The 23554-nt window shown below is 39.4% G+C and overlaps 1 protein-coding gene across 3 annotated transcripts in view; it reads left to right on the top strand.

Annotated features, from left to right (window-relative positions):
* The window catches only part of TMEM200A (transmembrane protein 200A), a 172310-nt gene that overhangs the window by 105184 nt on the left and 43572 nt on the right, over nt 1-23554 (top strand). For all 3 annotated transcript variants that reach the window (XM_076002965.1, XM_012736599.3, XM_012736601.3), the window contains one exon: nt 7746-7835. The gene's annotated coding sequence lies outside the window, so the exon portion shown is untranslated. The remainder of the gene's footprint in view (nt 1-7745; nt 7836-23554) is intronic.

Here is a 23554-nt window from a genome sequence, read left to right as displayed (position 1 = left end):
GGTGAGTTCTCGTGAATACGTACGGGCAGAGAGGAGAGAGGGCATTCCAGGTAGAACCAAGAACTTATCAATGCCTTCCAGCCAGAGACCACCAGGAACTTCACCTGTAGTTGAACAAGTTGCCTTTGCTACTCATTACAGTGAGGGAGAACGAACACTACAGGGAAACATGAGGTGTCTCAGTAAGGGAGTGCTAGCAATGAGTTATAGGATTTGGGCTTGTGTTAGGTGATTTGGGAGAGGGTTTAAAGAAGCAGGGCTTTGCTCTGGATTGAAGTAGGGGCAATCCTAAGATCTTGTTTTTTTATGTTAATAAATATTATCTAGAAGGAGATAAGACAAGGGAGGCTAATGCTATGGTTGATAAAGAGGCCTTATTTACTCATATTAGCCAGACTTGGGGGATGTTTGGTCATTTTGGGGGGTCAATGTTCATGCTTTTGTTCCCATTATATTATGAGATTCTTGAGGGTAGGGATCAGGTCTCCTAATAATAGAGCCAGATGTAAACACATGGTGGTAATACATTGAAATAAAGCTGGTAGAGATATGAAAAAAATATTAGAGATTCACGAAACAAAAGTACTGCTGAGAAGGAGCAGGCTCTTTTGCAAACAGAGAGTGAATCACAGAGGTGTTGATAGATTAGCAGCTGCTGGGGAGAAAAGAAAATATTTTCCTTGTAAGAATCAGCATCTTTGGGCTTACATTTAGGGTGAATCTGAAGAATTTCAATACTCTCTCTAAGCTGACGTTGGCATAGGAGGGACACAAATTTTGGCTTCCGTGGCACAGTGAGTCAGCTGGCTCAGCGAACATACATGTGGGAGAATTTGTAATACAATAGAGTTACTTAGCATTTCTGCAGAGGTTATTATTTCTAATCATGAAGCAATACATGCTCCCAATACAAACTTTGGAAGTACATTAAGTATAAAAAGTCAGGGAGAAAATTTGCCTATAATCCTATAACCCAAAGGTGCCCCGTAACATTTTGGCATGGTCTTCTTCTTTATTTATAATAATTTTTTTCACATAGTTAATAACATATTGCAACCTTATCTATTTACTTAACTTTATGTCCTAAATATTTTCCAGCTTCTAGGAAAGCTTCATTAATGTCTGTATAATATTGGATTACATGGATATTACGTAATAAACTACATAGATAATTTATTAACTATTCCCTTAATATTAGAACTTTAGGAAATTTCCAAATATTTGGTATCATAAATGGCACTTTGATTTTTGTTCAAATTACAGATTACTTTTTAATAGCGGTTACAAATTTATTTGTGTTCCATTTTATATATTTGTATCAGGTTAATTCTTAAGCAAGATTCATGGAAGGGTAATTCCTTGTTAAAAGGGTATAAGCATTTTAAGGTTCTTGGTATGTAGTGACAAACTGATTTTCGCAAAAAGTGAAGTTGTAACTGACGGTGCATGGAACTACCCTCACTGTGCCCTCACTAGCTATTTTTTTATTTTTAAATAAGAAAAGCTCCCATTTCAAAGTGAAGAATAGTTTATGCTTACTGTTGATCTTGTTCCTTTATTACCAAAAACTCTCTTCTAGAATGTAGACAGGTAAAATATTGTGGCAAGCCATTCACTCCATTGAAAAAGTTTATTTACAAGAGTTCCTGAGTATGCAGGTTGGGGCCCATTTACAGAGAGAAAATTAGCTTGTGAATGATTTTTTTGAAAGCCAATGTTATCCTGTGAGAGGACTCTTCAGACCCTAGTGTGGAACAACCTGCAATTGCAGTGGTGCAGGGAGAGAGCCCCACTTTGCAGAGCTAGCCTTCTGACAACCGGCGCCCCCCCCCCCCCAGCCTCGGAGATCAGGTCCCAGTGGTCATGGAAGGTTCTAACTATAGCTGGCGTTGTGCTCAGGTTGTGCTCAGCTGGCCTTGTGCACAGGCGAGGGCAGGCCTGCACCTGTTCTTTCCATGGCTGTGTCCTCAGCAGGGGACCCAGGACCAGGTTGTGCTGGGAGGTAGGATGTGAAAATGCTTGAGATTTTCTCCCTCGAGAACCTCTGCTCTATTATCACTGATTCCCCAGAATCAAACAAAGGTCCTGAATTTCGGACCTTTTGATTTTTACTGTCTTTTCCAAAGAAAAGCCAACCACATCATAGTATCTTGTTGTCATAGTGATGACCTTTGACTTATTCCAGAAGAAGGAAAAATTTGGATCTTCCTTAAACCACCTTAGGGTTTTTTGTTGTCCAAAAACACTGCTGGAGACTACAAGAGAACTCTTGAACTTACTGTAACAGTCAATTTGAGGTGGTTTCTGAGTGCCAATTTCAGTTTTTCCACAACTACTATTTTTCCACAAAAATAATTCATAACTAAAATAAAAAAGAGTTTGGTTTGCTTCTAAAAGTTGAAGGAGAATATTATTATATTGTTGTAACTCCATTCTTTATTATGAATATCAGTCGATAATTGAGAACGAAATTATTTTCATTCATTGGTTCAACAAGTAATTATGTAGGGAGATTTATTCAGTAGTTACTGTTCAATTACACTTGTGACTCATTTTGTCAAATGTGACACATGTCTTCTTACACAACGGTAATGCAGAACACTGTGTAGAAAGCATGACCTATGCATTTACTATTTGCTTATGGATAAGGCGTGTCAAAGTTCTCATACATATAAAAGTAAACTCGGCTCGGTAGCAAATTTATTAATTAATGAGGAACTCAATATATCTTATGGGCTGGTAGCTGAGGATTGGATAGGGATCAAAACAAAGGCTGTGGTGGAGCTCACATTGTAGGTGGAACAGACAGATGGTAAATGCACAAGCAAGGCAATTTCAGGCAGTAGAAGTGCTGAAAGAGGTCAAGGAATCTGATGTTGCAGAGAGTGCTCTGGCTTTCTTACATCAGATGGTCAGGGAAGACCTCTCTATAGTGGAGGCATTTGAGCTGAGACTTGCAAGATAATGAGGAGGTAGCCTCGGACATTTGGGAAAGAGGGGAGTAGGGTAGGTTTTATTCCTAGTGCTCTAGAAGGCTATTAGAAGGTTGTTCTTTTGAAGCATGATGTTAGAGGTCATTTATTAAAAATAGGAGCTGAGGTTAAGAATGCAAAGTAGTATTTCATGGTAATGATGACACTGGCCTTGGGAGCAAAAACAGCAATCATGGTAGAGGCTCCCTGTGTAGTTATGCTCAAGATACGCCATATGTCACCATGTGCCAAAGACATTCCATATATAGTGTGTCCCCCTTCAAAGGGGTCTTAATATAAATACAATATATAAATATAGTTAGTAAGTAAATAAAGATAAATCTCAGTGGAATATGCATAGCTTAGTAAGTCCACCACAGAGTTTTTTGTTATGTGAAGCTTATATTTTTGAACTGTGCCTAGCATAGTGACTTGTCCATTGTATGCATTTAGTAAATATTGCTGAATTAATTATATCAAACATTCTATATTGTGAGAAAAAAATTATCCTAGGATATAAAATCACATTTAAGACACAGTAATTTTAATGAAAAGACCAACCATTTCTTTGACCAAACTGAGATGTTAACCATACTTTAAATAGCAGTTTTAAAGTTGTATTCCAAATGTTAAAAACTGAATTATTAAAAATAAAAAAATAGGTGTAATCATCTTCCCTGCATACAATTCTTTCTCCTAGTATAGGTAGAAATCTCTGGAAAGTCCACAGTTTAGATAAAGATTTCCATGGCATCACTTGGTCTTAGCACACCTTATTTGACATGTGGAAATTCCTTATTTATTTTGTGAGTTTCCCAATTCTTGAACTAATCTCTATTCAGAACTTTTCTGCCAACACCGCATAGTTGGTTATAAGACAATAATAGCATATAATTTTAGTGATGCTTGCTAATGAATATTTAGCTCAGTGTGTTCCAGGAGTTATATTCAAAACATATTTATTAAATCATCAGACATTATCAAAAGCAAGTGCCAGGGCATAACAGGCTTCTCTCAAGGAACTCTCAGGCTAGAAAACCATCGGGTACTTAGAGCAAGGGGAAGAGTTTTGAAATAATATGATACATGGCATTCTCTGAGTATAATGTTGGGGAGAGGGACAGTAGCGGGTCAAATCACGAATTATTTCACAAATGCCTTAAATTTGGAATTTAGTTAAGTGATTTTAACAGATTACAAAAGCGAAGACAAAGATGAAAAAAGCAGCACTTGCCATTCATCTCTAGGCAACAGGGCCACCTGCGTCCTGATTCTCATTTCTACACAAACCGCCCAGGGCATTCCCTGTTCTCCTGCCCCACCTGCCAGAGGCTCATCTGCTCATTTGTCAGGAGAAGAGCTAACAGGCCCCCGGGACGCATCTGTACCTGCAGCCCCATGAACCCGGCCCTCCCTTCTTCAGCCTCCTGCACGTGGGACTGCACCTGGGCTCCTTTGCCTTGGGGTACAGTCCCCTCAGCTGCTTCCACCCTGCCCTGCCCTTCACACACTCCTGCAGCTTTGGATTGGGAGAGTCTCAATCCTGCAGCTTTCTTGGTTTCCAGTAGAGCATCACTCACTTATTCCTTTAATAAATATTTTCTGTGTACTTAACATGTACTATTTTGGGCACTGGAAATGTAACAGGAAACAAAACAAAATTTCTGCCTTTATGAACCTTATATTCCAGATGGAGGAGACAGATAGGACACATGTAATTTGTTGCAGTGAATAATAAGAAAAGTAAAGCAGGGCCCAGGGACTGGGAGCAATTAGGATGTGGGCAGTGTAACATGGTCAAGGAAGGCCCCTCTGAGAGTCTGACATTTGAGCAGAGACCAGAATGAAGTGAGGGGAGAAGCCATTGGAATGGGGAGGGGTGTGCCAGGTGGTGGTATAGGAGGTACAAATGGCCTGAGAGGCAGCGTGTGAGATGGGAGTGGGCTTGGAATGTGTGAGTGGCATAGAGGCCAGTGTGATTAGAGCAAAGTGGGGCTCCTAGAGGGCCTTGGGACCACGAGGAAATTTTGGATTTACTCTGAGTAACGTAGGAAGCACCTGCTGGAACCCTAACCTATGGTGTGGGCTTTGCTGGGCCCCGTCCTCACGGTCATTACTGGTTTCAGAAGGAAATATGCAGTGTGTGGAAGCCCAGGTGTCTGTATCTGTCTGATGGGCCTGAACTCTCATTCAATGTTCTTAGAAATCATATGGTCAAATGGAAGTGGCATGGATATAAAGACCTTGAAGAAAGAATAGCCCAGAGAATTGCAAAGCCAGGTGAGAGATGTTTTACTTTGGATGTGTCTTAGTTTGTTTTGTGTTGCTATAACAGAACACCACAGACTGGGTAATTCATAAAGAACAGAAATTTGTTTCTCACAGTTCTGGAGGCTGGGAAGTCCAATATCAAGATGTTGGCATCTGGTGAGGGCCTTCTTATTGCATCATCCCATGGTGCAAGGTGGAAGAGCAAAGCATGTGGGCATGAGAGAATTAGGGGGCAGAACTCATCCTTGTTATGAAGAACCCGTTCCTGCAATAACTAACCCACTACTGTGATAGCAGCATTCATCCATCCATGAGAGCAGAGCCCTAATCACCTCTTAAAGGCACCACCTCCCAACACTGTTGCATTGAAGATCAAGTTTTCAACATATGAACCTAGGGGAACACATTCAAACCATAGCAGGTGTGAACAAAATTTTGTTGTGCATTAAAAATGGGGTGAATTCACAGAATCAGAGTATGAGAGCTGTGAAGAGCATTTTTTAGACAACAGTGAAAACTCTGAGATCCAGAGTGACAGTTCACTTTTCTGAAGTCCACTTACTAAGTGAGGTGCAGATACAGGATTAAAATCCAGGCCCTTTTCCTTCCAGTCATGGTCCTTGAGTAACGTGGGTGACACATGTATGTTAAGGAAAAGAAGAGCTGTGAGATTTGAACTGGAATTAGCCACCTGATAAGAGCCAGAGCTGTCTGGGTTGGACACTTGGAGCATGCTCAGAAAGCTTCCTTAGAAGCAGCATTCATTTGGTCAGTTGACATTTATGTAGACCTACTATGTTCCCGGCACTAAGTGTGTGTGATCCTGGAGAAAGACTGTGAACAGAGGGGCAAGGAACCTCTAATCTGTTAGCAAGAGCATAAATAACACTGGTAACCATCAATAACCACATGATACATTTGATTAGTGCCACAAAGATGACTAGAGGATGCTTCCCCAGGAAGTATCTGCTAAGATGGGACCAGAGACCAGAGCAGCTAGTCTGGAGAAGGTAAATGTCAGAGAAGAAATGCCATGAGGAAAGGCTGAGGAAGGAAGGACTTGGTGTTTTTGAGGAACAGAAAGAAAGGCGTGTTACTGGATCATAAAGAGCAGGGGAAGGAGAGAGGTTATTGTCTGGGGAAGGGCCCATTCATGTAGTGCCGTGATGGCGACAGTAACATTTGATACTGGATCCTAAGAGCAACATAAGGCTAGTGAAAAAGAGGAATGACATAAACTGGTTTATGGTTAGCGCCACCGTGGCAGTTTTGTGGTGAGGGGGTGGGGAGGTGAGAACGTGTGAAGGAAGAGATAGCAGGGCCTTGGGTTGGCGGTGGCAGTGGTGCTGGAGCCGAGTGGACAGAGTAGGCAGAGGTTTTGCAGACAGCATCAGTGGACATTGGTAACTGCAAGCCCACGGGAAAATTGTGGTCCAGAAGACAACAAGATTTGGGCATGAACAAGTAGATGGGTGGTGGTAGCATTTGCATAGATGAGGAAGCCTTTTGGTAAGTTCAGATCATGAGTTCAGTTTGGGACACATTAAATTTGAGATGCCCATGAGGCATCATAGGGGGGAAGAAGACATTTGGACAGATGGGTGTGGAGCACAGATGAGAAGTTTGGAATGGAGACATAAATTGGAGACTCATTAGTATGTAGTTGGCAATAAAGCCACAGAGTGAAAAGAGATTGAGCAAAGTAGGGGGCTTAGGAGCAAGCTTTGGGAACTCCTGCATTTCAGTGGGGTGGGAGAGCATACGAAATAGCAGCCCTAGAAGTAGGAAAAAAGCTGGGGTGTGATGTCGCTGATGATGTTAGCGATAAAGTTCTGTTTGCACATGGTCCTTACTGAGCCCTTTCTGAAGACTCGGGTTCAATTTCTTTTTCCAATTTAATCTACCAGTGTAGCCCTTATGTAGCATAGCTTTTAAACTTTTGGGTGAAATGGCTTAGAAGTTACTGAAAATCTTTGTCTTGAAATTTCATGTCATAGTTGTTGATGCTGTTAGAACAGAACGAGTCATACATTCACAATAAAATAATGATAGAATAGCACATCTGAAGGTCAACTTCATGATCATGCCTATGACTAATCTATTCCTACTATCAACTTCACTGCTGCCTTTCTGTTTAGTAGGTCTTTATACTTTTTAAAGCATTTGCAGGTTTACTACGAGGTCATATATTATTTTTATGATAGATGTTTTAAAAAACACAAGTGGAAGTTTAAGCTATTCTAAGTAGAGCATTTATTTGCCAGGGCACTATAAAGAGAGTATATAATTTAAAAGACGAGTGCTTGAACAGCTGGCAGAAGACTCTGAGGATTACCCTGGCTTTTATTATGAATGCATTTTAGCTCATTAAAATTGAAGAGAAAAGAAACCTGCTATTGGAGGTTGCATTTAGCCTGTCTATTTGGGAGCTTAGCTTAGCCCATTCTGTACTGATGGTGGACCCTGAGGGAGCCTCATATCCTTGCTCTTATTTTCCTACAGGGAAAGACACGGTGGAGAGTCACCAGCAGTCCATGAAACGAATGCAGAAAAACTGAAAATCAGCCTTGCGTGAGTGTTGTCAAATTAGAGGTAATTAAGTACATTTATTTTACATTTTCTCTATTCTTCTAATATAGTGTTTTCATTTTTAACCCTTTGAACTCGGATGTCGAGTGTGACTCGACACGGTTAGCAAAAATTATAGAGATTAAAATTACTCTTTGAATGTATCAATAATATGAAATATAAAAAAAATCCAAATAAATAAGTTTGTATGAAAAGAAACTCCAGTTTTTTATTCTACTGCTGTGCTTTGTAAAATCTGGGGTATTTAAAAAATTAAATCCCGAGTAGAATAAAGGAATCGAGAAAAAGCAAGCAAATGCAAAGGGTTAAATATTTTTATAATAAAAATTAAGATTCAGAAATAATTTATAAAATGAAGTTATCATAGCACTTAATTGTGGTTTCTATGTGCATAGTACTCTCTTAAATTATGATTTTTTAAAAGTATAAAATGAGAACTCTCCTGGGTTTTGAATCCTTTGGGAGTTAGCACAGGGCTGCTCACTAAGGTCTCCTGTTCAGTAAGAAGCCTTCAGTCAGTCCTTTGGCTCCTTTCTCTTCTTACCTGAATGCTTAGAGGGGGAACTTGTTAGTGGTCTTATCTGTCCTGGTATAAAAGTCCATCAGTAACGGAAGACCTTCATCGGTAATGACTCGTAAAAAGCTATGCCAAATACTGCTTGCTGTATTTGATGATCTTGCCTGATCTCTTGCTTGCCCCCAACCAAAAAGAAAAAAAATTTTCCCCAAATCTGTGCCTTTGAGTGAACTTTTCTGAAGATGACCCTTGAGGAGGTGACTGGGGCTATTTTCCTGTTCAGAGAAGACTTTTATAAGTATTTGTAGAAGTTGACTTCCCCTTGGACATGTATGTGAAGTGAGAAGTAGAGTGAAGTACAACTACCGGCCTTGGGTTACTGTGCTGGAGACTCTACTAACCTTTTTCCAAGTACAGTGTTCTGAGGATGTCAGCCATCTTCTTGTGGCAACTGGGGCATTGAGGACAGACCCACAGTTGCCTTGTATCAGGGCAGACAGACGTGATGGAATAATACCACACCTGGACAAGGGGACACCGTTTTAATTTTTTCTGTTGAGATGCACATATAAAAAGTTTATGGAAAGAAAAGTGAAAAATTTAAGTATAGGGGGACCTGAAAGATTTATTTGGTTTTTATCTTTTAATTCCATAGTTTATCTAGTATGACTTGAGAAATTGCTAACTGACCTTAACATTTGAAAGGCTGGCTAACTGACCTGCCCGGAGCTCGTCTGAAGGGGACCCCACTCTAATATGTTGCGTCCTCTTCCATTCCCTCCGGAACCCACTGCCGTCTGCTACCTTGCTCAAGTAGCTCTCCTTCAAAAATATGTTTGAAAATATATAGTCAACTTTGATTAACTGGGCTATTTATGATTCAAGTGAGATTTTGTTTGGAAAAAAAGAATCCTATTGCCAGGGATAATTAAAAAATCACGAGAGAATTTGAGCATGACCACCTATGAGTTATGAGACCTTGGGCAAGTTACTTCCCCTCACTGAGCCGCAGTTTAGTGTGGGACAGCAAGACCTCCTTAGAAGGGTGGGGGGTTATGAAAGGTCATGTAAGGAAATGATCCGGCACAGTGCACAGCGCAAAGTGGACACTGCCCAGTCTTGGTCCCTTCCCTCCCCTTCCCTTCCGGCTCCCACTTGCCCCTCCATTCTCTCCCACCTGGATGCACCTGTTCTGCACACAGCCGTTTGCTCTGCCTGGCTGGGAAATCCTTACTGGGGGAGGCTCTTTTCATTATTCTAGATTCACCTTGAATTCAAGCATCTCTTCTGGGAAGTCTTTCCCTGTCTCTCCTGGGAGACTTGGTTGCACCTTCCAGCACTTCCAGTGTGCTTTGCTCACGCCAGCAGTTAAGCCTGTATGCAGTGACAGTGACTGGTCTACCTTCTGTCTCTAGCCCAGACCCACGTGTAGAATAGAAGTAATAGAAATGGACCTAACATCTTCCTTAGGACAACAAAAAGGGTTGAATGGAAAGTGGAAAGTGAATGATTTTCTTTTTCTTTTAGTGATGGTACCACTAGCAATGTTGTCCCAAAATAGAGCCTGTATCAGCTCTATTGATGTAGAACTCTGTGCTGACTTTTTGAAGATCAGTGGATGGGTCCAGAAGAAAGACTGCAGCCCCACAAAATGTAGCCCTCTTCCCCTTGCCTGCAAGAACTTCTCTCCTCGTCTTCCTGGGGCAGAGAGACGGTAGCTGCACGAGGCAGGAACATTTCTGCTATTGTTAAGTCATTCGTCTGTGGCCAGGATCCTCAAGGCACCTGCTCTGACCCCCTGGTGACACTATACCAGGAAGCAAACCACTTCACCTGTGGAATTGTGTGAGGTCCCAAAGCCAGGTGTGATGTTTTATTGTGTTTATGACTCCTCCTATATGGCCCCCATCTATTTGCTCAGGGATTATTGAATTTGTTGAATTAAATTGAATTAGCTCCAAGGGATTCTAATTAGGTGCTTGCAGCATCAGTCTGGCTGGTTTCAGCTCAACTGAGGAACAAGTCACATGAAACAAAGGGCATTAACTAGTTCAGAGGAAGAGCCAGCCTAGGCTTAGAATTTTTCTCTTGCCAATGGCTGGGAAGTCAGAAATGCCATCCTGAAGAGAATGAGACACTGTGAGGTGAGGAGTATTCAATGAGAGTAGATAATCCAGTCCCTTTCTTGACCTTATTCATTTAGATGTTTTGAAACATTTATGGAGTCATCTTAATAAACTTGAAGGTTGAGCATTTGAATGCCTGGAGGTGGCAAATAATCTGGTTCCTGTAGCCATCGTAACTCAGCTGTGTATACAGATAATTGCTTTCTGGGTCTCTGAAAATACTGATCAATAAATTATGAGCTGTCATGCTTAGAATCCAATAAGTCTCTTCAGTTTTCTTTCAATTTTTAGTGTTTTAGTAAATCATATTTAGTTGGCATAGAGATAAAAATAAATATCAAGAAGTGGTGAAAACTGTCTTCATTATGAGTATAAAGGATTATTTTTCCCTTTTAAAATTTTGGAATAATTCCGATGAGTATTAAATTAACTGAAGAATTCCAACAAGTATGAAAATTTTGAGTTTTAAAACTCAAAAGTCTGTGGGAATAATTTATTTAAATAATGAGAAAAGAAAAAATAACTGCCTCAGTATTTTCTTAACAGTTTAAGTTGTTTCTAATCAGTAATTTATACAAAATAAACTTATTCTTTATAAATGCTTCTGCTAAAGTTTATTTTAAGCATTTGTCATGTTACTGAAGTTTTTGTAAGCATACCTCTGTAAAGGCTGAATGATGTTCTGTTACCGGTGTTTTTTAATTACTGTTTTTAATTAATAAAAGAGGAAATGTTAACTCTTGTAACACTTAGAACTTTCCTATGTAATTTCCTTGATTCAGAAAGGAATAGCATGTTTCCCAGATGTGTCAGATATTTTAGTATTTTCTATGAAACTTAACCTTTGAAGGTGATGATCAAATCACACTGCAGTGAACTGGTCAATGGACAGGTAACTCTCCTATAAAATTTTCTGATGGAGTATTTTCCCTTTTTTAGAAGTTTGAGAGTGTTAATTTGGGATTGCTTGTCTTCTAATACAGAAGAGTTTACATTTGGAGTACATTTGTTTATTGTCTTTTTGCAAAAGGATTTATCTCTCTCCTAGCATGTCATCTAGTAGCAGAGAGAAACACATGACCAGCTGGTCATTTTTAACACAGTATTTGGGATATATATATGGAAGAAAGTAGTCAGAAAAAAGCCGCCTTTATCTTTTAATAGAAAGGGGATTTGTTTTGTTAACATTATGCCCCATGTGTGCATTTGAGGCATTATTGGTTATGGAGATCACATAATAAAAAATGCTTAATTTCTTAGCATGTGGAACCACTGTGAGGAACTAAAGGGCTCTCCACTGGGGACCCTTGGCCCTGGAGGTGAGTGACAGCAGGGTATGATGTCAGGGCCCTGGGAGACTGATTGCCACCTGGGTGGTGGCTTTTTATGATTATTTTTATAATCTGTTTATTCTTCCAGTGATCTAAGAGAGTTCATTTAAATTCTAAACAGAGTTTATTGTTGGGGTTCTGTCAAGCCATTTCTTTTTTTGCCTTGGTTAAATAAACCAGATGTTTTATTTTGCCAATTCAGAATTCTTTGCAATAAGTACTTTTATTTTTTTTTTTTTTTTTTTTTTTTTTTTTTTTTTATTTAAGCAAAGACCTCACTGGCATCAATAAGTACTTTTAAATCGAGATAGAGGTAGATCACTTACCCTGGTCAAATGTTCACTGTGAAAATAAGTTTGTGATCACTTTGTAGAGGAGGCTGTTTTAACAGGATTGCTCCCATTCTTCTAGTTCTTCCCTCTTTACCCAAATCCCCAAAGCAAAACGTCCTTAATTAGAAGCTCATTGTCTATAGAAAAAATTAATTTTCTTTGCTTTTCTATAATTTTAAAATTACATTATAGTCTGCTTGGAAAAAAAGAGGTTTATGGCTCTGTAAGCTGTAATCTTTCATGCCGTTTTTCTTTTTGAAAACCTCCTCTAAGAGGCTGAGCATTAAACCAGCTCATAATGCTATGTAATCTCACATTATTATAAATAAACCACAGGAATAATTTTCAGATGAGCTTTTAGGGTTTACCTTTTGCCCCTTGGCCTGGCCTTGAAATGCAAAATGAACAGCTGAGAAAATTATCTTTCAGTTGAGGAAGAAAATCCCATTAAGTTGTTTTTATAATTGTAAGCTCTTAAACTTAAATTTTCTGTAATTTTCCTCTGTTCTTTATTTCACTGGTGTGTATGTGTCTAGTTGTGTATGTGGGTTTATAAGACAAGTAACATTCACTTTGGGGGCAAAATAATCTATAGTATTGAAAGCGCTTTTTGGTTTTCATTCTCTGAGATAATCCCAGCCCCATACCTGAACGGTAAATGATCTCTAATATAAATCCAGGAGCTTGAATGGGGGCCAGTGTTGTTCACTGAAGCTCAGAGGAAGGGTAAGGGGTAGTACTGGGAGTGACCTCGGTGTGCAGCACTTGAGTGTTTTGAAATCTTCTCTGCTGAAAGGGGTAGCTGCTGAGTTTGCTTAGGGCAGGGCTATAAACTGCTGTGGACCACGGTTCTGCCTGTCCGAGCAAGCTATGATTACCCTGAAGGTGCATCTTTTACAAGCTGCTCTTAGAGTCACTAAAGGAAACTGTGTTATTGTCAGCCATAAAGACTGGCACATGGGAATCGATGACCTTTTTAGACCAGCAGAGAGAATCTAGGGAAGTGATTAGAAAAGCCTTCTCACCTCATCTTACATGTCCATTTTTTTCCTTCTCATGGTTGCAAACTTGTCCCAATCCTTACCCCTTCCAGACATCAGCCTTTAGTGTAGAAAGGAAACCACGAGTCTTTAAAAGGTACCAGTCTAGGTGATTATCGTTGAGATATTTTTTTTTTCACCCAAACAAAACAAAAATCCAAGAAAGTAGAAAGAATGTCATTTTGACAGATATGAACTTGGAACATTTTCAAATAAAACAAATTTGCCTTGCGTTAACATACTGCTATTTTTAAACTTTGCTCAAAGACAGTGTTCCTTTTCCTTCACCGGCAGCATTTGAAAGCTAGGTCCTTTTATAGGTATTCCTTCAGTACTCCCAGGCACTGCTTCATAGAGAACCGGTTTCTAAACCTTTGTGGTGGAGGCGGTCACCCAGCTCATTTGTCAGTAAGAATCCTTTAATGCCAATTGAGTGAGTGGGGAGAAAAGGGCTTTTCTTTAATTATCAATGCTGAGGGGCCTTAACCTTTAAGATCCTTTCCAACTTTATCATTTTGTGATAATGTGTCTTTCTTATACAAAGGTGGTGGTGCATGACAGCAAAATGCTTAAAAAGAAAGAATGTTTTTTACTTATGTTTCTAGTAAAAAATAATATAACAACAATAAAGGCCTTTGCAAAAACTCCCATAATTCCTTTGTAGTAGAATGGATGTTTTTCTCTGGATAGGGTTCTTAAAAGGGCAGGCAACCCTGTATATTTTCTGTTTGAGTGTGATCTTCTGGACTTGGCCATATGACTTCTCAAGTTTGTTTGCAATTGGTTGAGCCAACAGATCTGTAGAGGGAATTCTAGACTGAACTGTGACTGAGTTTCTATACCCTTACGTATGTTTCCCTGAAATAGTCATGCACGAGGCTCTTTGGCAACTAGCTTTAGGAATATTTAAGTATAAACGTTTTGACTAGAGTGGTGTAGAACTCTGTCCAATTTCTCAGGCTTTTTCTCTTGAGAAGCTTTTAAAATCCCATTTGTGTTTGTAGAGCTAGGAAAGAAGACCAAAGTGTGTAGGTATTCGCATGTCTTAGAGAATTTGAAAATTTTATAATGTATTTCCAATTCTCAAACTAGTTTTCTTTCCACAGGTGGAAATTTTCATGATGAGTAGTGTGGGAGTTGAAGGGAGAATGGCAAAGGAAAGGGGAGAATAATATTTTAAAATTCAGTAACTTTATTATATGCACTGGTGGAAATCATTTGGAGATTACCATGTCTACTTTAGTAATCTACAATAAAGAAGGAAATGAAGGAGTTGAGATTTTAGGCAAGCAATAAGTCTTTTAGATTAAGAAGTTGGAAAATGTGAAAGGAACTAGTATTATTTTGGAAAAGAGAAGGTCTGTATTAGTGGCTTTCAAATGTAGGAATCAAATATCTCCCTTCTTAGGGGAAAACCAGTTAAAAGGAAATGTAAACTATAACATTAGGATAACAGATATGTAAATGTCTCCTAAGTTGATAAACCCCCAAATGAATTATCAAGAAGGGTATTAAATCTGTCCTTAGAGAACATGAAGCCTGTCCTCAGGGTGTGACAATTCATTGCTTAGGTAAGTTCTGTTTCTGCTGATGTTACATGTGCATTCTTACTTGTGTATGTTTTCACGCCTGCATAATCTAAATTCATATGTCCTTATTTTTTTCTATTCCTGATAAGGTGATTGGTTCTTGTGCTCAGTGGCCTAATTAGATAAACATGTTTTCTCAATCTTGTCACCAGAAACAAAGACTAATAATTTTTATATTTGTAAGAGTATGGTTGATTTTTTAAATAATTCTACCACTTAAAAAATATACGTAATACTCAACTTTAAATACTAAAATACTAAGATTGAAAAAAGAAAGCATTAGAATATCCTTACAGAAAGTATAATTCCTGCAGTTTATAGGAATTACATCAAGCACTGCAGGTATGTGTGCTTATAAAAACCACCTAACTCATGATATTTGGCACAACAATAAGTGGCAATAATTTTAACACCAATTATTATGTTTAAGGAGAAGCCAAGAAAACTTATTAAAAAATCCTTCATCATTTCTCAAATAATGATTTATTGAATATAAAAATAAGATAAAATGTATTTTATATAAATATAAAATAAATGTAATATAAAAATACTACCATGTTCCAGCTCCATTATCTTTAGATAAATCAATGATATTTTCATTGTCACTCAACAAATTTGAACTGTAAAATATAGTTTGAGATTAGAACTATAGATTGTTGGATTTGGATAGTCTTAGAAGATCTTGGAATGTAGTCCCCTGATGTTACAGATGAGCAAATGAAGACTCAGCATTGGTACCAGTTACACAGCAAGATACTAGCAGAACTAGATGAGGGCTCTCCTAATTTTCAGTAAAGGGCACTTAACAGTGTAGCGCACTGACCAGAAGGCCACGTGTAGATTTTGAGACAGCCAGTGCAGGGGCATGCTGGGAATACTGATGAAGGGAGTAGATACTTCACTCTGCTTGTACCATGAGGTAAAGAGAAGCAGCTAGTCGTGACCCTGCCAAAAAGAATTAAGCAGAGTGAGGACCAGGAACTGCCAACCTGCCAACCTACAGTTCACCTGCCAACCCTACTTTCCGTGTGACCACTATGGAAGGTAGACTTTTCAACGTGAAGGGCTATGTGAGGTAAATGTTTATTTATTTATTATTTATTTTTTTGTATTTTCCTGGTTGGAGCTGGAGTCCATTCTACTAAGTGAAGTATCATAAGAATGTTACTTTAGAACTTGAATTTCATCTTTCTACGTAGGAAAATGGCTAACATTTGTTAGTATGTGCTCTGTGTACTTTGCTAAATACTTTGTACATGTCTTCTCATTTGATTCTCACTGTACTGTGTGAGGTGACAATAGTCCATATAAGAATATTCTAGAAAGGTGAAAGAAATTTGCCCTTGGTAGCTTACAGGTAAAGTTTCTGTCACCAAAGCTCTTGTTCTTTTTAACACTATGTTGCTTTTCCCCTAAACCTGTAACTCTATCGTTATATGTAAGAAACAATTTGAGAGGCAAAAGGTTATAAACTTGAAAGTGATATATAAAGTTAATATGGATCCCAGGAACCTCTGCCAAAAAAAAAAAAGATTGAATAGGAGGAAAGAAATGACATAGCTCTTTAGAATTTTGAGAAACAATTAATTTTAATACAAAAGATCAAGGCCAGATTTTAACACCAGCAATTGATTCTGAGTAATTCAATGAACTTCAGATTTCCTCAGAAATTTCAAAATTTCTCAGTAAAATTTCCTAATCATTTGTGCTAAGTTGGGAGTTAGTCAAGATTCCGTGGGCTCATTTTATGACATGGGCTTCCATTGTTAGAAGCATTTAGGGTCTCCATCAGTTCTCTGTTAATGTTTTACTTAAGAAGGTTTAATAGCCATGTAAAAATTGCTAATATTGACACCTAGGAGTTACTAATAAAAGTTATTTTGCTCACAAGGGCATCAGGCACTTGTCAAGAATGGCTACAAAATAAGTATTTTGGGTTTTTAGATGTTCTGATTAACTGAGAATTACTATAAATTCTTATCTGTTTTTAAAAAGTATAAAAAATAGAATGTCCAACAGCCCCCAAACTATTTTTGACTGTAATTTAACCTTTCTTTGATTTACAAAATCTCAGGGTCAGATAGATATGATTATAAATCATACAATTTATTTTATTTTATCTCAGTTGGGTTAATTCTGGAGAAATAAGACCTCATTATGCCTCTCAGTCGTCTAGTTGTAACCACGAAGCATTCTGAAGTTCTGTAACTCTAGCTGAAGAGCGATTTGGTGAAATGACCACCTCCTTTTACCACGTCATGCGAATGTGACACACGTTATGTACGGTGCTTTTTGCAGAGAGCTGGAGTATTACTGGAGGAGAGAGACTTGGGTTCAGAGCCACCTGTGTGGTCTGAAGCATGGCATTTAATCTCAGCAAGCCCTTTCTGCCTTTACACAGTGAAACTACAACTGCTTACTTGACAGAATTGCTGAGGTTTAAGTGATGAAGTATGGTGGAAAAGCTTGACAAGCCTTAGTATTCTGTAGAAACTTAAAGGTGCAAATCCTGTCTTTTTCATGAATATTTCTCTACCCTGGCATAGAGGGGCAGCCATTGCATATAATAGTGTTTATTGCCTAATAAATAATGATAATAGATTGAGACTATGAGAAACAAATACTGCCCAGCAGGGAACAAACATCCACTAAAATCAAACATGGACGCATTAGCCCGGCCAGTTACTTCTTCGGGAATCAGCTTCCATGTTTGTGAGGCTGCTCTGATCCTCCCGGGAGGCCTTGAATTTGTTCTCCCCTGCTGTGGTCTTTTTTCCTTCCGATCTCCTTCATTCCAACAGGGGTTCTCAACCTCCACCTGTTGACAATTGAGACCAAAAAATTGCTTATTGTGGAGGACTGTCTTGTGCATTGCACAGTGTTAAGGTCCATCTGTCACCTCTACCTGCTAGATGACAGTAGTGCCCTACCCCAAGTGGCAGCAATTAAAAACATCTCCAGACACGGCCTAGTGTCCTCCAGGGGACAGAATTGCTCCAGGTTGGCTGGGTGCGGTGGCTCACTCCTGTCATCCTAGCACTCTGTGAGGCCAAGGTGGGTGGATGGTTTGAGCTTCAGGAGTTCGAGACCAGCCTAAGCAAGAGTGAGACTCCCGTCTCTACCAAAAATAGAAAAAATTAGCCGGGCATGGTGGCACATGCCTGTAGTCCCGGGAGGCTGAGGCAGGAGGATCGCTTGAGCCCAGGAGTTTGAGGACGCTGTGAGCTAGGCTGACACCACGGCATTCTGGCTTGGGCAACAGAGTGAGACTCTGCCTCAAAAAGAAAAAAAAATTGCTCCAGGTTGAGGACTGCTGCATAACACTGCTTTGAGATGTAAAACCAGTGTCCTGGTGCCCCTCCCACCAGACCGCTGGCCCCTAGAGGGCAGCACCTTTTTCTCTGAGTTGTAGCCACAGCTCCTACTCACCATGGAAGGGCAATAATATGGAAAGAGGAAAAGGTTTAAGAAATACTTAAGGAAGTAATCAGTAATAACTCTTGTGTAGGTTCATTATATGCAGTGGTATTTTATTTGCTTCTGGACCTAAAGGGCAAAGACTCACTATAACCTCAGGTCTCTTTCCAGAAACAACCAATGCCACCACCTTCTCAGATTTTTCTTTTGTCCATACCCCATCTTTGATAAAATTAGGCAATGTGTTCCTCGAAGAAGAGGGTAATCTGAGATTGGATATCTGAGACTTTAGGCTTCAGGCTCCAGGCAGAAATTAAAGACATCTGTCCTCTCTCCCTCTCTCTTAAACTCTGTAATAACTTCCATACTTGGGCTCCAACAACCATCTATACCCTAAAAATCCCCAAATATGTATTTCTAGTTGGAACCTACCTGTTAGTTCCAGACTCACATTTCCCAGCCCTGCTAGAGATCTCTTCTTGCATATTTCACAGGCTCCAGAAACAGAAACCTAGTGTATGTAAAACTCAACTTTTCATCTTCCTTGCTGCTTTTAAACTCCCTTCAAGGTTCTTTGTCCCAAGGAATGGTGTAGAAGTTCTGCAGTCAGAATCTTACTTTGCTGTTTGAAAACTCATGACCTTGTGCAGATTATTTATTCGCTCTTTGCCTCATTTTCCTTATCTGTCAAATGGATACTGATCTCCCAGCACTGTTGTGAAGATCAAATTAGGTAATGCATGTAAATTACTTAATGAGATAATGTATGTAAATCACTTAGAAAACACTGCCTGGCCTGCTTTATAAATGGTAGATGCTACCATTATCTAAAAATGGGCTTTAACCAGATGCTTGAGAACAATGTCTCACTCCAGCCCTCATTGTTTCTCTGCTCTCACCCTTTACTTGTCCTTACTCTTGTCTCCCATTTCAATGCAGTGTGGCCCATTGTTAGCCATTTCAAGTGCATGGCTTCAGTACAGGCTTTGATCCATTCTTGCCCCGTCTGTACAGTACTCTTTTAACCAACTTTTCCACTTCAGTTTCACTATGGGCCTACCTGTCCATTTTCTTGCTGCCTGGACAGAGATATTCCTTAGTGTCTACCATTGCCTTTATAGTGAAGGTCAACCTCTCAAGCTCGATGTACCTGGCCCTTTGTGACCTGCATCCTTATGCTTCAGTCTCACCATCCATAGTATCCCAACATCCCTTAGCAACTCAGATCCCAGTGTGCTTCCATGCCTTTGTGCCGGCTGTGCCCTCTTCTTTGTTTCTCTTCTCTCTTTGTTGGGCTAACATCTACTCAACTTTAAGACAGAGCTCCAGCATTTTTTCATCTTAGAAGCAACACCTAACCGCTCTTCCCTGAGGTCATTGCTCCATTGTGCCTATCTTCTCATCATGGTAACACTTTGCACCTATGTATTTTCTGATGCTTATACTGTGTATGATCTGTGTTTCTTAATTGTGTCCCCAATAAATTGTGAGTGTTTGACATCTCATTCATTTTGGTTTCTCATTTGTTTTGGTTTCATCAGTGGGTATCACATTTCTTGACACATAGTAGGAGTTTAATAACTTTGTAGGTGAGTAAAGGTAGGATTCCATGAGATTGAGTCAGGCAGTATAGACTTACAAAATCATAGGAACAAGACTGAATCAGAATAAATTGATGGAATTAACTAGCCAAATTAGGAATGAGGAAACCATGCAGGCATCTCTATTGGATAGAACCAGGAGATCGGTAGATACATAAATAAAAGCTAAAAGCTGTAATCCAGTTAGAGGTCCTAGCCAAGTGAGATAATCTGTAATAGGTGGTAGAGGGAGGAAGACGAAGGTGGGTCTGGGTATTAAGCCGTGCTGTCTCCTTTATTTGTCCCTAATAACGTTAAGGAACTTGATCTCACAAGAGAAACATTTGAAGAAAAAAAATCAATTCTAATAAGAGAGTGCTATTTATTAATAAAAAGTTCTGTACCTAGTGTTTTGGCAATAGAAGCAAAGTAATTTTTCAACAAATGGAGTCACATCATTGCCTGTGGGCCAGAAGTGACCAGCTGGAGCATCAGAAGTGAGTAGTGTGGACAGATGATCTTCATCAGTCTCAAGGCCTCTAGTGTCACTACAGCTTCACATCAGGACCCTGACCAGAGATCATGTCTAGCGTGTCAGACTGCTAAACACGCTGTCACATTGAGATCACATTGCCTCAGCCTCAGAAGGTGCCAGTGTTTTGTCATTTTCTATGTAAGCATAATTTTTAGACTAGCTTGCTTCTAAAAACAATAGTCTCAAGAATTCTTTTTTCGGGAAGATTATTTTTCAGGCCTGTCATGTAAAGCAGAGAAACAGGATGTCGTTTTCTCAGCACTAAGGAGATGACCAAAACACCATTTAGTAACATCAGTAACCATTTTAAGCCATGATTTCTTCAAAGGAACCATGTTGTTCCCTTTAGTCTAGGAAACATGTTCCACATTTCCCAATGACGTGTTTTTAAAAATTACATTTGAAACATTTCTAACCATGGTTTATCTTTTGGCATCTCATCCCAACTTCTGGGTGAAGACTTTTCTTCCTGTCTTGATCCTACAAGATTGAGTATCGAATGTAGCTCTTTGATTAGAATAATGAATGAGTTTCCATTCCCACTGTTGGTACACTGCTTTGCTGTAGAGGTGGAACAGCAATGAGTCACATCCTCAATTGTAGTTAGTGATTCAATAAACTATACTTGTGATTTTGTTGTTAGGATTTGAAGTCAATATTTGTCCACTTCTCAAAAGCCTTATACCAACCCTGGAAGATTTGGATCTTGACTGTTCTGTGTTGAAGGAGTCAACACCCTTCTCTTGGATGCAGCCTGGAGTCCATAAGCCTGAGACTGCTTAAAGGGAAATGCTGAACTGATATGCAAGAAAGAACCTTTATCAAGGCTTGATAGGATTTTGCTGCTTCACAACTGTCATGTTGAAACTCCTTTCCGCTCCCATAGAAGGGAATACTTACCTCTGCCAGCAGGTTCCTGTCGGGAACTGGAATGCATCCCTGTAAATACTCAGAATGGCAGAGTGGAAGAGCTTTCTTCTGTCCCCACGCTGCTTCTGCTTTTGGCAAAGGCTCAGGTATTGGCAGGGGCGCCCGCCTCTGCACAGTCTGCTCCGGGAGGTGGGGGGATTCCTCTTACTTCCAATTACCAGTTTCTTTATATGTGGGAGGACATTTTTTGGCAGGGACTATCCTCTTCTCTTCATGTCTGGCTGACAGCGCCCTTGCTAATTTATTTTTTGGCATCCCTTATGAATTTGTTAAGACGTCAAAAGGTACATACAAAGTATTGAAGTGAAGATTGCATTTACATTCTGGAGCTTCCAGTAGACAACATGAGATGTTAGAAACTCTCTCCTTGGAAGAGAGGGAATGGTACAGGGTAAATAGAGGAGAGTGAGCATGATTTACTTGCTTTCTTGCAAAAGTGTCAAGGCCCTTTAGTGCATAGCGACTCACAGAATCCAAAACTTGTATGAGGGTAAGGATTTGAAAGTCTGTGATCTACTGCTTTCATTTCCCACCGGTGCAAATTGAGACCAGGAGTAGTTAAATGACTTGTTCAAGGCCACCCAGTTGGCCAGTGCTAGAGCTAGGATCCTGGTCTTTTCTCTCTGCCCTGTATTATATTCACTATATTGCAAGGTTTTGAAAGTAGTAGGCACTCGGGAAATATACATTAGGTATATTGAATATCTATTTTCATAGTTTCTTTCTGCATATAGGATGGAAAAGAATGCCACACCCTGTTCCCCTCCAAAAAAAATTCTAATAAGTTCCATAGCCATACAAGCTGGGTTGGTTATAATTCTTGCAGCTAGATTGAGTTGCCTGGAAAAGGGGTCACTTCAGTGGTTTTTCCCTTTCCTAAGTGGATGGAACCCTTAGTTGAAACCCAGCCAGCTGAAATGTGTCAAAATCAATCTGTAATTTCAGAGGCTGTGGAAAAGCATTTCCAACCGCCTGCCCTGGACAGTCTGTTCTGTTATACTGTCTGCAACATTAATATAGCAGATCTGTGAAGACATGCTCACAAACAGCAGATCTCACAAATTGTCTCTTCAGAGGGAATAATTATCCAAACAACTAATTTTAGTGAAAGTAGCCCTGAAAATGTTTCAGGTTCTGGTTGAGAATAATTGTAAGTGCGCAATTAAGTAATTTTTAAAAAGCTTTTATTAAACCGAAATTAGGAAGTTATTTTTTAAAATTAAAATGTTAAAGAACTAAGTTTGTATCTATAATTGCTTTTAGAGTCACTGGTCACATAGAAGAAAGTTTTGCCAGTAACGATGATAGAACAGGCTCATCACACTTTCTTTTTTTTTTTTTTTTTTTGAGACAGAGTCTCACTTTGTTGCCCAGGCTAGAGTGAGTGCCATGGCGTCAGCCTCGCTCACAGCAACCTCAAACTCCTGGGCTCAAGCAATCCTCCTGCCTCAGCCTCCCGAGTAGCTGGGACTACAGGCATGCGCCACCATGCCCGGCCAATTTTTTGTATATATATTTTTAGTTGGTCAATTAATTTCTTTCTTTTTTTGGTAGAGACGAGGTCTCGCTCAGGCTGGTTTCGAACTCCTGACCTTGAGCAATCCACCCGCCTCGGCCTCCCAAAGTGCTAGGATTACAGGCGTGAGCCACCGCGCCCGGCCTCATCACACTTTCTTGATGGGATTGTTTTATGTATCCAAGAAGGTAACTCAAGTTGGATGGAAGTCCGATTGAATTTAAAGCAAGTGTTAACACCTAATGGCATACTGAGACCATAGTATGATGGTCATTTAAGACAACCATTTTGTGATGGCAGTTCTAAGTAGGGCGTGGATATACAGCTTGGTGTAGTGACTCTAGTAGTTAAAACTTAATACTTAAACAGCTCCATCTTCCTGGAGTAAATATGAAAATAGTGAAATGGATATTAGATGTTGGAGTCATTTCAATGAAAAGTCTTGGACATGCTTTAGTTATGAACTTGTGTGCAAAGCCAATATGGTTTAAATTTTTAGCTTAAAAATATTAACCAAAGCTTTTAAAAAATTTCTCAACTTCCAGACTTATTGATTAAATTAGCGTTTCTAACATTTATGACTATGGGGCCAACACTTTCTTGCACATATTGGGTGCTCTGCAAATATATTATGATGATACATCAGATAAAAAAAATTTAAGAAAAACATTTTGCACCAGTTTTTTATTTGTGTATTTTTGTTTGCTTATATGTTTATTGGAACTTTCACAAATTCCTCAGCACTTATTTTGGATTATGATCAGTTTAGTTTTTTTTCACTAACAATATTCCAATTTGGTGAGATAAAG

Source organism: Microcebus murinus, chromosome 5 (assembly GCF_040939455.1).
Source record: "Microcebus murinus isolate Inina chromosome 5, M.murinus_Inina_mat1.0, whole genome shotgun sequence".
Taxonomy (NCBI): domain Eukaryota; kingdom Metazoa; phylum Chordata; class Mammalia; order Primates; family Cheirogaleidae; genus Microcebus; species Microcebus murinus.
Note: the sequence above shows the minus strand (reverse complement) of the source record. Positions and strands in the feature narration are given on the sequence as shown.